The sequence below is a fragment of the Pelobates fuscus genome, chromosome 2 (assembly GCF_036172605.1).
Source record: "Pelobates fuscus isolate aPelFus1 chromosome 2, aPelFus1.pri, whole genome shotgun sequence".
Taxonomy (NCBI): Eukaryota; Metazoa; Chordata; class Amphibia; order Anura; family Pelobatidae; genus Pelobates; species Pelobates fuscus.
The window spans coordinates 38,957,193-38,977,061 of NC_086318.1; positions in this window are offsets into that span (position 1 = coordinate 38,957,193).

A 19,869-nucleotide genomic window follows, 5' to 3' on the forward strand; every position below is an offset into this window, starting at 1 on the left:
GGTAGAATAGTATTCACTGAAGACTTAGTGTGTTTTCTAAATGACAGTTGTAGGAGAGGAATCAATTGGTAGCTATTAACAGTTTAATTGATACACCTTTGTGAAGAAGTACGTTCTTAATGCTTTTTTGAAAGAGTGCAGACTGGGTGAGCATCTAACAGAGAAGAGAACCTCAGGAATGGTGCAGCCCTTGAAGGCAAAAATCAGAGGTAGGAGTACGAACAGAGGATAGACGTAGGTCTTCAGAAGAGTGTAGGGACCTAGACTGGACATACTTGTGTATTAGGGAGGATAGATAGGTGGGAGCAGCATTATGTAGAGATTTTAAAACAAGAACCACAATTTTAAATTGAGCCCTATATCTTACAGGAATTCAATGCAGTGAATGACAGAGGGGTGAGGCGTGGGAGGTGCGGGTAAACAAGAAGATGAGCCTCGCTGCCACATTCATTATAGACTTTACCAGGGTAAGTAGTCAAGGCGAGAGACTGATGGCAGTAGTCAAGGTGAGAGAGGTCACTGGCAGGAACAAGCAGGGACATTGAGGTCACTGGCAGGGACAGGCAGGGACATTGCGCGGGGGGGAATGGGCGCAATGTTTTTGAGATTAAATTGGCAGGATTTGGCGATTGACTGGACAAGAGGGGTGAAGTAAAGGTCGGAGTCAAAGAGAACGCTTAGGCAGCAAGCCTGGGTGGTGGAGCTGATGGTAGCGCCGTTAATGGTCATTGTTAAAAATGTAGGTAATGGAAAATGCACTCTGTCCCTTGTCCTGGAATACTGGGTGCAATAAACCGGATAAGCCCCAGTACAAAGGGACCTGGATTTCTTTCCTATATTCATTGTTAAAAATGTGTCATTGTTAAAAAATGTAATGCAATTTAATTCTGTAACAATGTGGAATTGGTATGGGTGGACTTGAGAGTCTCTATTGGATCGTCGATTAGTGCAAGGCTATCTTTACACCAAAAAAGTCAATCTGAAAATATTCGATTTGGAGATTTTTCAAATGCTGCTCCTGCTTAAAATGTGAAATATAATTGATCATTCGCATTTAAACGTTTAGTGAATAAACCACAAATTAATTCCAGTTTCAGAATGCTAATAAGATTTAGTGATTAAATATATTAATGGATTTACGGGGATTCAGTACTGTATTTACTCGAGTATAAGCCGAGTTATTCAACACATTTTTTGTCCTGAAAAACCCCAACTCGATTTATACTCGAGTCAATTGTCTATATTATGGCAATTTGCATTGCCATAATACAGACTGGGGGCTGTGGGGGCTGTGTGCGGTTACTTACCTCTCAGCTGCCTCCGCCTCCGCGCTGGTCCATTCAGCACCTCTGTCAGCTCCCAGTGTAAGTCTCGCGAGAGCCGCGGGGTCATAGTGCGGCCGCGAGACTTACACTGGGACTTACACTGGGAGCTGCACGGACCGGCGCGGAGGAGGAGGGAGCTGACAGGAGAGGTAAGTAACAGCTCTGCCAGCCCCCTCCTACACAGTGTCCATCCACTGGACCACCAGGGAGTGAGAGCCCCCCTCCCTGCCATGTATCAAGCAAAAAAAATAAATAATAATACAATAAAATAAAAAATAATAATAAAAAATTATTAAAATAATAAAAAAAAATAATAATAAAATTGCCCACCCCCCACCAAGGCTCTGCAACACACACACACTGCACTCATACACACACACACTGCATTCATATACACACACACACTGCACACATACACACACACACACTGCACTCATACACACACTGCACTCATACACACTGCACTCATACACACACTGCACTCATACACACGCTGCACTCATACACACACTGCACTCATACACACACGCTGCACTCATACACACACTGCACTCATACACACGCTGCACTCATACACACACTGCACTCATACACACACGCTGCACTCATACACACACGCTGCACTCATACACACACGCTGCACTCATACACACACGCTGCATTCATACACACACGCTGCACTCATACACACACTGCACTCATATACACACACTGCATTCATACACACACACTGCATTCATACACACACACTGCATTCCTTATATACACACACTGTAAATAAATATTCAATTAATATAATTTTTTTAGGATCAAACACACACACACACACACTGCACACATACACACACACACTGCACTCATACACACACTGCACTCATACACACTGCACTCATACACACACTGCACTCATACACACGCTGCACTCATACACACACTGCACTCATACACACACGCTGCACTCATACACACACGCTGCACTCATACACACACACTGCATTCATACACACACGCTGCACTCACACACACACTGCACTCATACACACACTGCATTCATACACACACACTGCATTCCTTATATACACACACTGTAAATAAATATTCAATTAATATAATTTTTTTAGGATCTAATTTTATTTAGAAATTTACCAGTAGCTGCTGCATTTCCCACCCTAGTCTTATACTCGAGTCAATAAGTTTTCCCAGGTTTTTAGGGTAAAATTAGGGGCCTTGGCTTATATTCTGGTCGGCTTATACTCGAGTATATACGGTAAATTTATTAATGTGTGCTGCAACAGAATCTGATAGCTTCATTAAGTTGAGATGAACTTTGTTATTTATCTTATGATTTCTAATGCTTGTTTCTTGTTTTCCTGTACTTTAAAATGTCTAAAATAAATGGTCTAAAAAAATCTTCTGTGGAGGTTTGAGAGATGATAATTGAAGACTTTGACTGTAACATATTATATATATATATATATATATATATATATATATATATATATATATATATATACATTTTTATTTTATTTTAGATAAAATCTGTTAGATCAGCACATCACCCCTACAATATTGTTAATAAATAGTATACTTTGTTATATGGTTTACATTTTCAGAAATGTCCAGTAATTTTCAGCATATCTAGTTACTATCTAAATTAATTTTCACCTAATAGTTTTATAAAAAATAATATATATATATATATATATATATATATATATATATATACATACATACATATACATCAGTCAATATCACAAGCACTGTATTTTTATTATGATTTAAATTAATCCCAATTCATCAATTATTTATTGATACTGGGCAAAAATCATGAACATGTGTTTTGTCTCCTCTGCACATGGAGAAAGAAAATATAAAAACAATCTACAAAACCTAAGACAATATACATATTCCATAGGAATGAAACAAAAATAGCAAGAGAAACCAACATCTGTTTCATTTGTATATATTTATCTAGTTGTGCTCCCAATTTAGCATTGACTTCTATAGTGATCGTTCATTGCACAAATTTGATCACAATCACACAACTTGTCCTGCGGCAAGGATTATTTGATGGCAAACTAACACCCACACACCAGTGCTACTGGAGGAATGTTTGGAATGTCAAGAGTTTAATAAACATCATTTTAATTTGACAATTATTATATATACTGTACACCCAAAGGAAAAATGTGGCTGCTAAACAAATTATATGAAGTCAATCAAAATGATTTGCAAATTTTAGATTTAAAATCGTTTTATTTTTAATTAATTTGTTTATTTATTTGTTTACTTATTTATTTAGCATAAATAACAGAAAGCTAGTGCACCGGGTATAAGTGTTTCTGGCACACTCTCCACTGTTTGTGATGAAGCCAATCTAGCACTCACTGGGAAGGGTAATTGGGCGTGATATATGGCAAAGACATGGAAACAGAGGCCGGGAAAGGAGATTTGTACTGAAAAGAGAGAAGACAAGCAGATGCTGGAAAGAGAAATGATATTCAGATACTGGAAAAATTAAAGGGTTAGGAGCTACACCATCAGATAACAGTTAAGGAACATATGAAATATAATTTTTATTTAGGCTAAGAACAGGACAATTCTAGAATCAAGATCACTCGGAAAGTCGAATGCAAATATTTTGCCCAAATGGTCCTCGCTTTCTCTTTTCTGGAATTTTTAAATGGACTTTAGACAATTTTGGTATTACATGAACTTTACAGTATTTACAGTAAGTATTGTAAAATAAATTACATTACAATACAAACCATGGAAAGACTGTCAATCAGTTTTGCATTTCTACTAGTAGTTGAATGGAAAGGTTTGGCATTGGTGGACCTCGTTGTCCGCGTTTCTGTTCATGTTCGTGTTGATATGTTTGCATGGTCCCTCTATCTTCTTCTTTTGTGGACCGACATTGCAGTAAAATAAGTTTAGAATGTTTTACTGCACATTTAAATAACATTGGTAGAATATCTGTGGCATACTAAAAAATCAGTGCCGCCAATATACATTATAGTTCCTTGAAGCTAGTAAGTCTTTTTACACAATTTATTTTCATGTCATCACCCAAAGCACATTCACACTAATATATTTTTACGAATACATAAATATTGTCATTCACATATGCCAGAATTGGATTGTTTACGTTAACAGTTAGGCATTATACAACTTGCTGGCATTTGTGTTGCTTAGCTACATTATGCTATAATGAAATTAATCTTTAACACATCTATCTATCTATCTATCTATCTAGCCATCCATTATCTATCTATCTATCTATCTTTCGATCTATCCATCTATCTATCCATCCATCTATCTATCTATCTATCTATCCATCTATCTATCTATATATCTATCTATCTATCTATCTATCCATTATCTATCCATCCATTATCGATCGATTTATCTATCTATCCATTATCTATCCATCCATTATCGATCGATATATCTATCTATCTATTATCTATCTATCTATTATCTATCTATATATTATCTATCTATCTATCCATTATCTATCTATCTATCCATTATCTATCTATCTATCTATCCATTATCTATCTATCTATTATCTATCTATCTATCTATCTATCTATCTATCTATCTATCTATCTATCTATCGTCTGTCTGTCTGTCTTGGGTTTTTGAGCCCTGTATGTGTGTATTTAATATATATATATATATATATATGCAAAGTAATGTTGTTAATTGTATACAAATAGATTATATATACACGTGTTAGTTATCTGTATCTACCTCTCTACCTCTCTAATGCCTCTTAATTGGATGTGTTCAAGATTAGTTAATAATATTTTTTTTAAACAAAGCTATACTATTATATATACATATATATATATTAGAGATAGATGCTAATACTAATAGAGGTAGATCTCATAAAACAAAATTGACCCATCATAGTTCACCGGAGAAACTACTATATCCCTGCAGTGTAAGTAGGCTTTGAAGGACAGCACAGCATTCAAAAGCCAGCTTAAATCGGTGGATGAAAATATGGCTTATTGCTAAATGGAATTCTTCATACAAATGTTATTCCACTGGTCAGCCTGCTGGTGGCAGCAAACAATGAGAGGAACATGGAGAATTACTAACTTTAAAACCCCAACTACAAATATATGTAGAGAAATGTAATCCACACTTCTGCAAATTAAAAAGATTATACCGTATTATTTTGTTAAACTTTGAGGAAACGTTTAGTTCTAGTGCATTAACAACTGACATGCAAAATACAGACTAAAATAGCAGAGAGATTGTGCAAAGATAGATAGTTTGTATATGTTTTTCCAAAGTAGTTTAACTAGCCACAACTCACTGTTTAGTAAATAAACCCCTAAGTCTCTTGTACTTTTTTTTTATTGTAGCACAATAAATGTACTCCAAAAATAAATCAAATATGTTTTTTATACTGCAGACACCCATTTTCTTTGGCAACAATGCAAATAATTATTTAGATGAGATATACAGATATACATATATATCATCAATATGTAGATTATTACTCAATGGTAAAAAAATAATGGACTTTTTCATTCAAGAACACAAAGTCTATGGTGAGTATTGTGTTGTTCTATATTTGTATGAATTTGCTTTAATAAAGAAAATAAATGTTCATTTGGACTTTACTGCTGGTAAATGTTTTCAATATTGTAGAGAATAGTTAAGATGTTTTAAAATACATTTCACCCCTCATTTATTTATTTATTTATTTAAGTGTCTACAAGACTTAAAGACATTATGCTTTTTTAAAGGGAATCTGTAGTCCTTAAAATAACAATTAAACAATTAAACTTTTTTTTCAGGATTATAGACTCCCTTCCATCACTGTGACCACTGCCCACCCCCACCCACGTTTGCTAATAAAATGTTAAATAAAGATTACTCACCTCATTTCCAGCACAGAGTCTCCTCCCACTCTTGCTCCATCTTCATCAGGGTTGGTGCTAATGTCTTCCGTGATTTCGTCTAAATGAATGCTTCTCAAAAATATGTATTGGATTGGAGATACGGATGCATGACCAAACGCTGGACTCCTTCAATCAAATGCTGCCATGATAAACAATTAACTGGAGGACTGACTCTGAGTTGGTTCTGGAGATGGAAGCACCTTTAGTGGTTGTAGAATGAAGAAGCCACAAGAGGTGTATTTAACCCTTCAATGTTAACATTGAACTTCTACCAAACTGCATTGTTTTACATTGAATTATTAAAATAAGAGGATCAGTGCCCCATACCACTTCATTGAAATGGAAGGGTCTGGGTGGGTTTCGTGGTCCTTTGTTGCAGCTAAATATTTTATTATCTTATTTACCATCTCTTGAGTCAGCCTTGAATATATACACACACTGGCATTCAAAAGTTTGGGGTCACTTAGATCTTTATTTTGGGTTTGAATAGAAAATATAATAGGAAATATAGTGAAATATATTTTGAATTTAAAGTAAAATAAACTTTAAACTTTGATTTTGCAAATAATCCTCCAATTACAGCCTTGTAGACTGGTTTTGGGACCAATCAAGCACCATCCACCAAGTATGGCATGGTGTTGCAAAATTGATTGATAGCCTTACTTATTCAAGGTTCCTTTAACCCTGTATTAATCTCCCACATTGCCACCATCAAAACACCCCATAGATCATCACATTGCCTCCACCATGCTTGACAGAGGCATCATGCACTGTTGAAACATCTTTTCATTTGCTAGAATCTCACGAACGTTCTTCTTTATGATCTGAACACCTCAATTATTTTTTGCCCATAACACTCTTCTCCAATCTTCTTATGTCCACTGTCTGTTATTTTGCCCGTTTTAATATTTTCTTTTTATTGGCTATGTAACGGAGCTCCGTGTACTCCGACCGAGTACCCTCCGTTGATGGATGCTCCTAGCGCTCTCAGAGGACTCCAAGCACTGCAGACGACACCACAACCACCGCAGGCTCCACAACCGCCGTAGCTTAACTGGAGCCGCGCCGTCTTCCTTCCACCCTGGATCGGCTTCTGTCCTCCAGGACCGTGTGGGGAAGACCTCTCCTCCAGGAGAGCGTAACAGGAACAAGCTCTTAAAAGAGCTAAGTGATTAAGAGCTCAGGGGAATATGCAGCGCATAGCAATCCCCAGTGTGATATAGCAGTTCCCTCCAATAACGAGACACGGCTACGTATTGAGGGTCAGAAGAGGTCTGAGGACTGGAACACCCAGCCTGCTTTTTATTAGGATCAGGTACATACAGGACACTCCCAGGGGGAGGATGAAATTGACCAATCACATGCATGGTAACACCCCCACGTCTCCTCCCCTCAGATAAACACATAACCCAATTAAAACATACATTATTTTACCCAAGTTCTGGATGTACCCCAAGAACAGGGGGTACAGCTTTAAATCTGGTATCCCCAAATAGCCCTTGTTCAGGGGAACAGTCTGTCCAAAAATCAGCCCATTCGGATGGATGGTTCGGGAGATACAGGGCTCCAAAGTTTTGACCGACCGCACAGACCAACTAGCCGAAAATAGTTCCATGAGTTTTGGCCTTGCGGTCGGTCTCCGTTCGCACGGTAAAATAGACGAAATTCTTGCCATCCATTCGCATCTTTGTGGTCGCTAGAATCCCCATACTAAGTTAAGTATAACTACCGAACGGCCGGTCGTTCGGTAGTTTCCGTGCGTAATTCTGGATGTCTGGAGGTCTTAGCGGTATTCGCCTGTTTGCGCTTCCGATTTCAGTTCCATGCGTTCACAGGCAAACACCGCTGTTCGCACGCAAGATGGCCGCGAACACGTGGAAAAGTCCCGAAATGGCGGCCACCTATTCAGAGCACAAAGAATTCGCATGAAATCATGCGAACGGCTGTATTCTCCAGTAATGTGATTCTTATGCAATATATTCGCCTAAATCTCCTGGCTGTTAGGTTATATTAGTAGTCCAAACCTACAGCATAGATAAAGGGAAAAAGACAGTCTAATACAAGCCCATATGCCTGAATACAGGGTTTACAGTGCAATATAGTCCAGGACCATAGTCGCAGGGGAGGAGGCAGGCAAGCAGGCCTCTCCAGGACAAAGTGGCGAAGGGCACTTCGTCACAGGCTAGTCAGAGATATGACTTTTATTTTGCAACTCTACTTAGAAAGCCAGCATCCTGGAGTCCCCTCTTCATTGTTGATACTATTGTTTTGTGGGTACTATTTAATTAAGCTGCCAGTTGTGGATATCTATGGCTTTTGTTTCTCAAAGTAGATCCTCTAAGCATTTGTCCTGTTGCTCAGTTGTGTATCGGATCCTCCCACTTATCTTTCCATTCTAGTTAGAGCCAGTTTGTGCTGTTCTGTGACGGTAGAAGTGCACACAGCATTGTATGAGATATTCAATTTCTTGGCAATTTCTCATATAGAATAGACTTCATTTTTAAGAACAAGAATAGAATGATGAGTTTCAGAAGAAAGTTTTTGTTTCTGGCCTTGAGCCGGTAATCAATTCCACAATGAAGGCCAGCTTTATTGCTTCTTTAATCAGCATTGCGGTTTCCTGTTATGCTGACATAATTATAAAAGAGTTTACGGGGAGTGTGACAGGCCGAGCACCTAACCAGACATCTTTCTGTAGAGCTCCGCAGTGATTTGATCTGCAGAAAAATTTACTCTGCAGACGAAAAACTTACTGCGCCCCCCCCAGACAACACAATGGGGCACAAACACAGAAAGCACCAATGCCCGTAAGGTCCCCAAATGCCAGATATCAGGCTTTCTTTCGAGAGGCCTGTAAGGGAGCTCCAGTACACCGATCGAGTACCTCCACCAAATCTGCTTCCTCGTAGCTATCAGGGACCTTGGAGCACTTCAGACCCAGTTGTTGAGGCTTGACTGGGATCACTGAGGGCCTTTTGCACCCTGTACCAAACACAAGATGACACTTGATGAAGGTTAAAACAACAACTAACTTTTATTCATAGCACACATATTTTAAGCGCCCAACAGCCTCATTTACATGCAATAGGGTGCATAGGGTACTATAGTACAAGGAAGGGTTGGGTCAGACTGTAATGGATCCCCTATACTCCGGCTGAGTATGTCCGTTATAAGTCTCCCGAATCCCAACTAAATCAGTGATCAGAGCCCTTGGTTACCCAAACATCAGCCAAGACTTGATGAAGGGTACAACATGAATATCTGGATTCAGGGCCACACACAGCCTTTTAATGCAAATGTCCCCTGCAAGGGGTTTCCCACACAAACATACTGCGTCTTTTCTCCCAAGATCCTCTGTGTCTGAGGGATCATTGAGTGAGGAAGCCTATTTAATTCAATTATCCCTCAGGTACAGAAAAATCTACAATAGTTTCCAACACCCCACAAACACATTTCAATATTTCAAAATAGGTTAATTGATTACATGGAAGGTCAGAACTTACAAGAACTTTCTAGTTCCCCTTTGAAGCTGGAACCCCAACAGAGCCACTCAGCCAGGTGTGAGAAATAACACACAAGTAGCCTGGAAGTCTGGCTGCAGCACAAATCAACTCTCTCATTTGTCACATGTCCTAATTGCCTCGTACATAGGAAATCCTTTGACATGTTAATGATCATTAGCCTTCCAGAATTACATTGTATGATAGCATTCCATATCACATTATGCTCTGCATTTTATAGTATCACTCTATATCACACTGTATAGTATTATTCTGTATCATCCTGTATCACTCTGTATCTCAAAGTATTATAACATACTGTATTACTCTGTAATACACTATTACAGCGTACTGCATCACACTGTGTTATAGCATACTGCACATGAAACAATAGGACAGGAAAAAGGGGGAGAGGCAAAAGGTGGCAGGGTGACCAAAACACAAAAGGAATCTGTGAACCCACACATAGTGTCTGTCTTCCATCCCCAGAGACGGTGAGTACCATCACAAGGCCCGCTTGGGGAATCCCAAGAGGATGAAGAATCCCTTACTTTGCCTCGAACCAGTGGAGTTTACCAGCCCTTTAAGTCGGATGATGACTCGTGACAGACCTGAGAGAGGTCTGGAAAGCAGACCTGTTGGAGGGCTAGACCGAGATTGGAGTGATCCATCAGAGAGTTAAAGCAGTGGATGTGAGGGAGACTTCCAGGGATGGCAAACTGCAGGAAGCACAGAGCCATATAAAAGGGCTCACACAGCAGGTCCAACAACTAAACTGCGCAGTGGCCTCACTGGAGTCCTGACAAAGATGCTAGAACATCCACGTAGGAGGAAGGAGGAGAAGCGCTGCTGCCATTTACCAAGAGGCTGATCACCTCAATGGGCATCAAAAGGAGTGCTGATTAAGTTGGTGTTCCATGTTAGGAAGTCTGCTACTGCTCCTGCGGAGGCACCTAGGGACATGATTGCAGTAACAAGAGACATAGAGGTGAAAGTTTGCTCCAGAACAATTGGGAGCATTAATTTTGAAGGCTGCTCTGTGTTACTGTTTAGAGACCTCCCATTCTCGGTATTGACGGAGAAGAGAAAGATGGCCTTGATTGCCAGGAGGTTGAGGGACTATTCAGTTAAGTATCATTGGGATATAGAAGGCTCTCTTGGGGTTCCCCATGGAGATGAAATGCTTACCCTGTCATCCTCTGGCGACACCAAAATGCTCCTACAAAGACAGGGCGTATCAGCCACATCACCTCTGGAGGTCTCAGTCAAGGGAAAAACTAAACAAAATAGTGGAAACTCTAAAGGGGGTAACCCACAGCCGTCAGCTGAACAAACGGAGGGCACTGCTTATCAGCAGGGTGCCTTACCCAGACACTGAACCTAGCCACCAGGCTTTTTACATAGTGACCTGTATACTTACACTCACTCACATGCACGGGCCATGATAGGCGGCACTGAAATGTGGCGATGCAAGCATAACCCTACCAATATGACGAATTTATTTTTGTTTGTTGCTTCTTACCCATGCGTGGTGCATTATTTCCTTTCATGTTCCATTATTTTCACATAAAGGAAAAAAAAAAATATTATGTATGCACAGACTATAATAAAACACAAATTACAAAAATAAAAATAAAGGTTTTCTACTTATCAATTAGCCTTTTTAAATGATAAACTTGGATAAGAAAACACAACGTGCCATTGGAACACAGGACAGATGGATGAAGATATTCCATAACAATTTAGCTGTTTCCAGCAACACTAGTCATTTATAACATAACAATGTCTACACTGTATTTCTCATTGAGGTGATGTTAAAAAAATCTGCTTTTCTTTCAAAAACAAGGCAATTTCTAAGTGACACAAACACGCACGTGTATATATAAATAATAAAAAATATATATTTTATCACCCCTCTTGGGTGGTATGTTTATTCCTCATTCTCGGGTCTTCTACCAGAGGCCTGGGAGTCTGAGGGTTCTGCGCAGTATCTTGTTCCTAGAACTGCACTCTTCTGGACAGCGATCTCAGAAGTCACATCTGGAATCTGTTGAAGCCACTCCCCACATGGGAGACATTCATTCAAACTGCAATATCTACTGCATAAAATCCTTCCAGAGTCTCTCCTCAATGTCTGCTTTCCTGTGGTCACCTCCAAAGGGGCACCTAGATGTTTAGTAATGTTTACATTTTTCTAAGAACGCACCTCTAGTGCCTGTCAGACTGACAGGTTTTAGATGCACTGTATCGGATCTTCCTGTACCCCGTTTGGGTACCTTTGCTGATGGATGCTCCTAGTGCTCACCAAGGACCATCAGCACCACACCGGACACCATAAAACACTTCAGACCCCACGAACTACCGCAGTTTGATTGGGGTCTCGTTGTCTCCTACCCACCCTGGACAAGGCTCCAGGTTCCAGTGGGTGAATCTTTCTTTCTCTAGAGAGCGAAGCAGGAACAGCTCTTAGAAGAGCTAGTAATTATCCAAGGGAGTATGAAGAGCATAGCAATCCCTTGTAGCAGTTTCCCTCAATAAGAGACAGAACTCAGTATTGAGGGTGAAGTAGAACAGAAGGTTTATTGCCACAGCCTGGAAAATATAGTTTTTCAGGCCAGAGGCACACCCCCTGGACCTGATGGAAAACAGTGACACAAGGAACATAAACCAATGGGAACAATAATTAACACTGTAACACTCCCACATACAGTCAGCAATCCCTCACCTCTGCCTGTGATACAATTAACAAAGACAATGGAATAACTCAATTAACTTTAGCAGAAAAACATGCATTTTTACAAAGTCCAGAAAACACCCCAAAATATAACATATCCCCGGATAGCCCTGATCTGGGTGACCAACATATCCAAAAATCACCCAGATCAGAGCAGTGGTTCAGGAAATTCCATGGTTTCATGCCCAAAACATGTGCGGTCGATCTATTTAAAACAGTCAAAGTACCATTCAAATTACCAAACGGAATGGTGAATGGCCCCAGTCAATGTGTGCCCCTTGTTCGTAGGCTTCAATGTACCGAACGTCGCTGCGCTCTGTGTTTGTGTGAGCGAGTGTCCGAAAAAAGTTCCATGCGCTCGATGACAAAACACCACTGGCTGTTTGACAGTTTAAGATGACCGCTGCCACGCGTTCGTGCATACGAACGCTGAGCACTAAGCCGTTCATCAATTAAGCTGTGGTTAACAACAGCTTCTGGGAGGTTAACAAGAAGCACACTCCACTTGCGGGTGGTCCGGCTGTTCGTCAGTTTGTTTGGTAAACAAACACCATAAGCATAATCCATTTGGTAGCCCCATATACTGCACCATAGCAGGAAAAAAGTCACGAACAGTGTTTGTAGTTCCAAGTTCCCCACAGGGCCATAGTCACAGGGCAAGAGGCTAGAAAAAAGGACCCTCCAAAAACCAGTGGCGAGGTCACTTTCATCACAGGCACTTTCCGTAGGTCCTTTGAAAATTTAAAATTTCCACATTTGGCACGTCACTCATTGCGTGACACGGTCAACCATTGACAAACTTCTCATGAAGAATTATTGGAGTCACTGTTTATCTATAAGAATCATCAAACTGGTGGTGCATGGCAATTGCTGCACATGTGCCCTAGGTCTCTATGAAATGCTCTGGTTTAGACAGAGATCATCCTTCATGATGATCTCATTGACGGGGAAGATGCTGCAGAGAGGAGATTATCCAAGCACTGGATTATGTTTTAAATGTTTTTTTTGTTTAATGTTTTTTTTTTTTAATAGTTAAAATGGAGGGTGGGTGAGGAGGTGTTCTGAATTTAAAATTAAAAAAGAGCTTCTAATTTTAAACATCAATATATCTTTTTTTTATGTTGGAGTGTTCCTTGAAGAATGCCCTTCAAGCTCGATAATATCACCAGAAGTGACCAGCAAACACTGGATTCAAAGATCACAGTTGATCTTTAATTTTCAATGTCTTATCATTTCATCATTAATAATGATTTTCCTATAGGATTTTCCCTTTTAAATGTGTTAGCATTCCATTGTCACGGTTGCTTAATTATTGTTGAAGAAAACACAGCTACTTTGCCTCTAAGCTTTGTAGCTTTGTGTTTTTTTTCTCTTTATATAACAAAACTCACTTTATTCAAACTTATCACAGACAAAACAAAAAATCAATTTGAATATGACAGTGAAAATGCATATTCTTACCCCAAGGCTCACAAATCTCGACATTGATTGTTAATAAGTTTTTTTTTGTGCAAAATATTATACGTGTTTGTAGCGATGTTGCATCGCTTATTTTATCATTAAAAGCACATGAATATTAAGAAATGTTCCTTGCATATCTGATATTTTAAAATTTCTATATTGTCTGACCCATTTTAGTCCCCATTTCTGCCTGTTTTGCGTCCGCTGCAAAAAGCAATTGCTCTGTTTATGCTAATTTTATGCTTTCTGAGTTGTGTATGTTATTCAAAGCAGTCGAAGCTGTTATTGCCAGTAATTTTATTTTTCCAGGTGCCCCAGGGCAGAAAAGGACTCAGAATGGGTCTGCAGACCGAATCAGAGCCATTACGGTCTGCCAGTAAATGGCAACTCTTCCCTCCAGAATCTGATATCAGTTTACTTCACAAACACAGTAATAAAATGAAACAAATCAGATTTTCAAGTAAATAAACCAGACGTCAGTGGCAGTGACAATGGTCAGAACAACATGATTTTAATAAGTGATACATGAGAAAATGTGAAAAAATTCTCTCTTCCCCCTGCAGAAACAACTCAACTAGCTAGCAATAGTTGATTGGCTACATTGTAAAATAGACATTTTACATTTTATCAGAAGTTTGTGCCATAAGGATTCAGGCGCTATAAAGTATGAGATGGCAGAACCTATAAAATATTCAATAGATCATTTTCCCTGTCACATTTTATTGCAATCCCTTATTCTGCCACACCTGACAATATGTGAATAAAAAAAAAGAAAACCGTAAGAACTGATGCAAACTGCTTCGATTTTATTTGTTTAAGTAATTACGAAGACTCAATATCAAATCTGAAATCTGTGCTGTTTTTTTGGTTTTTTTTTTTTGAAGAGCATTATCCCAAAAGCAACAATGTGGACGAATTAAATCTTTTCCAGCAGGATGATGCTAGAGATGAATAAAATGTTTTATATGGATTTCATAGAAATGTGGTTGTATTTCAGACAAAAGATCTGTTTTTAGGTGATTTAGTTTGGGGCATGTTCCACCTCTCTTCATCAAACTGTTCAACAGTAGGCTATGTGACTGGACTATTTGTGGATCTTACAATTATTCTGTACATTCAATCTTCACCTCTTCCGTGGATCATTAGAAGACGCCGAACCTGTGTTGGTAGAAGGAAGGACTCACTATATAGAGAGAGAATGAAGTGCTGTCTGTCAGGGTACCTGTGGTCTCTACCTCCGAAAGAGGTAGAGACTTAGCTGTTCCTCCATCCAGACGGCCTGATGGCTCCCTTCCCCACGGTCTATCCGGTCATGCAAGGCCGGCCGCGAGGGAGTGACTGCCTTTTACAACATCTAGGCAGGAAGTTGTCATCAGGACACTCCTCCGGAACGACCTGTCACTCAATTGCTGTAGGACCAATCAGGACGCCTCGGAGGCGTGGTTACTGCTCTGAACAGGGTATTTAACAGAGCTTCTTTCATTAGCTCATTGCCCTGTCGTGGTTCTAGCTTGCTCTAGTCACTCAGTGCTTGTGTATTCTATTATCCCTTTTGGTTTTGACCCGGCTTGTTTACCTTACTCTGCTTATCTCTGTTACCCTTGATTCGGCTTGTCTCTCGCTTACCTGTCTTCTGTTACCCTCGACCTCGGCTTGTCTTTGACCATTCTATACTGTACTACTTACGTTAGTCCGGCCATTCTAAGGTCCGGTATACGTATCTGGCTACTGTTTGTACTCTGCGTGTTGGATCCCTGTCCCGATCCTGACACTGTCATATCTGATGGTAGCATTTACATTGAAATACAAAACGCTGAGGAATTATGGGGAAACAGATTTAATTTTGTGTCTCTCTCACACTATACCAAAGAAATGAAACTCAAACTCTTACAAATGTGTTATTCAGTTCTCATTGTCCATATCTTAATACATTGATGATCCTTATGGTTAGGTAACTACATCCAAGAGCAGCACCTGCAATATTGACTGAATCTTGAGAGTATCACTCATAACATTGATTAGCTTTTACTACCATGCCATTTTACCATGAGTAGAACAATCAAAATAACTGAACACATCACGTGCAATACATGGACACTTAAGTACTTTAGGAATTTTGCTTTGGTTCAACGATATGCAAGGTGAACTCATTATTAAGCAAACTATTGATTTGCTGCCTCTTAATTTTATAACATGACAGGAGGCTTCGTATTTGCTTAAGACTTTCTTTACTTAAGCTTCACAGCAGCACTTTTTTACTTAGTAACAGGGTAACCAATCAGAAAAAAGATAACATGGCATAAAAGTCCCTCCCTGTGACGTCACTTCCTCTTTCTTTGCTGCTTCACACCAGTACAGGTCAGAGTGCCACTGTCTCCTACTTTCTGTGGGTTTTTCTGTGGTTCACTTATTAATTTTTCTGTCATCTGTTTTACATCATTCACTATTATTATTTACTGTTATATTTGTTCTAATATTTCTTATCCTTGGGCTTTTATTTATCCATCTTATTTATCCTTTGCCTATACTTTCCTCACTATTGAGATTTTTATGTTTTTCACTACATCTAAATTCTATCTTTGGTATTCGGATTCTTTATAACTGTTTTTCTCCGTTTTCTAATATCTGTTTGCTACCTCTTTTAGTCCGGTTTACGAGCGGCATTCTGTGCCCCGTTTTTCCCGGGCTTTTGGGCTGTGGAGAACGCCTCCATCAGCTCTCAGTGCGCACGGCGGCATCTTGGATCTCGCACTCATCCGCGAGATCCAAGCGGCCTCCTCGTTCGCTTGTGCGCATGCGCGAGATCGCGGCGGCCATTTTCTTGGTTCCGCGATCTGCAATCTCTCCGGCCGTGCGGCGGCCATTTTTTGCCGCATTTTGCAGCGTTTTCACATTTAACTTACCTATATGATTAAATTCAAACATTCAAGTATACCTGCTCAGTACTATATATATATATATATATATATATAACTTAAAATTACAGGTTTAAGTGTTCTCTACTTCCCTCTACTCACCATAGGAGGGATTTTAAAATACCATTAGAACAACCACAATCTATTTCAGACTATCACCCCCTGGTGGAAATTTGTTTATACTACATTAACCTATATTCTCATTGAATAAACAATCCTTGATTATATTACTGAATACCTTGGAATACATATAGGGTAAATTCCCTGTCTATACCTTTGACTAAATACAACCCATACTTATACTGTGGATGGGTATAGGGAAAAATCCCTACACAAGATTTATGATTGCTGTTTACTTATACAGCCCATGATTGGCCCGCTTTGTCTGTGCCTCCATACCTCTATACGGGTCTGTATAATTATTCCCAGAGGTTATTTATGCTGGGTGACCCCCAGTTTCAGCTTGCACTCTGGATTTATAACATATTGTGATATATGGTGACGGCCTTAAGATACATTCTAATGCTGGCCTATTCTGCCCCATAGGTCTCAACACTGTTGCTATGGAGGCTTCAAATCAAGATCAAAACCTGCAAGCAATTATAAATGCGGCTGTAGCCGTTTCACTAGAAAAGGCCCTGGCTCGGGTGCTGCCCATTGAGCCAAAGGATCCACAAATATCTGAACCCCCGCTTTCTGACGAAGAAGCGGTGGAGTCCGATTCCACAAAAATAAACCCTTCCAAACCCAATAAGAGATATTGGAAAGGGAATGGGCCAGAACCTCTCAAACGCAAGGGGAAAGAACCGGCGAAACGCCCCAAACAGTCAGACTCTAAAGAGAAACACTCAGTCCAGCCCACTCTATCGGAAGAGGAGGAAGATTCTTTCGACCTACACCCCTTAGCCATCCTAGATGAATGGCAAGCTGACCACTCCTCTGAAGATGAGGAAGACTGGCCCGAGACATCGTTTAAAGGAGCACCTCTCCTTCAAACTGCTATGGGAGATCTCACAACCGAAGATATGATACCCAGTTCCAATCCTTCTGGGGACGCTGAATCCTTTCTGGATTCGTTTGGTCAACCTCTTTTCGACCCAAGACAGATCAGATACCCTCGATCATCTGAATGGTCACTCCCAGACCATCTCTCCAAGTATATACATTTTTGGATCAGGAGACCCCTAGACCGGGAAGTCCGCAAGCGCCTAAGAGCCGAATGTCCTAGACCTTCTCTACCGGACAAGGTCGCTGTCACCCCAGAGCTTGACACGCTGCTCTACACATATATGGCCAGATCCGGCCGTGACCCTAAAAAGGGCATTGAGCGCAGCTTGCGCCTCACGCAAGACAAAATGCTAGATATCCTGGGACCCCTGGCCAAAATTCTTCTACTGGCTGATGAAGCCCTTTCTAATGAAGATCCTTTAGACCCATCCGTGATAAGAGAATGGGCACTACGCTCAATTTGCCTGCTGGGCAATGCAAATACATCTCTCTGTACTGAGCGTAGAAAAGCAGTGCTGCTGCGTATGGATGCCAAGTTAGCTGACTTGGGAACAAAAGAATTGGGTCCCAAGGCCAAAGGCTTGTTGTTTGGAGAACCCTACATTAAAGAATTACATAAACATGTAAACTTATACGCCACACTAAACAAGGCGCAGTCATCCATGAAAAGGGTATTCCATCATCAACCCTCACGGGTTTTTGGCAGGGCTGGCCGTACAAGGGGTCGTACAGTCAGCCGCTTCTGGTCCACAAATCAACGCCAGAGAACCCCCACTTCATCATTCTTCCCCAACTATCAACCAAGGGGCTCCTACACCCAAAGGGCGGATAGGGGAAGAGGATACAGAGCCCGCGGACGCAACAGATACCCAACAGGTGAGATTCCCTATCTTTCACCTTTCTACTGTTTATCATGCGGGCAGGTTGTCACTTTGTGTAGACATGTGGAAGACGCTGTCTTCAGATACCTGGGTTCTAAACACAGTTCAAGGTTATTCCATAGAGTTTCATTCTCTCCCTTCTCAAACAGGTTATCCTCTCTATCCAACAATGTCAAAATCTCAGAATCGTCTTCTCGATTCAGAACTACGTTCTCTTCTAACAAAAGGAGCGATTCAGCCTGCTCCCCTCGACGAAGGCTTCCTCAGCTCCGTCTTCTTGGTCAAAAAGAAATCTGGGGAATACCGCCCAGTAATCAACCTTCGCCAACTGAATACTTTCGTGGTTTACAGACACTTCAAAATGGAAGGAATACATCTCCTCAGAGACATTCTCCGACCAGGCGATTGGTTCACCCGACTCGATCTCAAGGATGCTTACCTCTCTGTATCAGTACATCCATCCAGTCGGCGTTTTCTCCGCTTTCCTTGGCACCACCGGATTTTTCAATTCACCTGCCTTCCATTCGGCCTGAGTTCCGCCCCGTGGTGCTTCACCAAACTACTCAAACCAGTCACCGCACATCTTCGAGAAAGGGGCATTCGTTGCTTAATCTACCTCGACGACCTCTTGCTACTCTGCGAAGACGTATCCAGGCTGCGTTCACAGACGAACTATACATCTTTATTGATCGAATCTTTGGGGTTTGTCATCAACCAAGAGAAATCATCACTGTCCCCGTCCAGAGTCATTCAATTCCTCGGCTTCGAGATCGACTCTTCAACCTGTGTTCTTCGCCTGCCTCAATCCAAGTTAACTGCGATCAGGAAAGAACTACGCAAAACGCTTCGTCAAGCAGATCTACCCCTCCGAGGTTTGGCTCGGATCGTAGGCCTACTTTCAGCTTCCATTCAGGCAATCTACCCAGGTCCACTACACTATCGGGCCATGCAACGCTTGAAAGCTCAATTCCTCCGGACCCACCCATCATACGATCAGAGGGTCCCGATCACCACCGAAGTGAGGGAGGAACTTTACTGGTGGCTCCGCCACATGTCTGCCTGGAACGGCAAGGCAATTTTCGGTCCCACTCCGGACTTCGTGGTGGAATCAGACGCGAGCCTT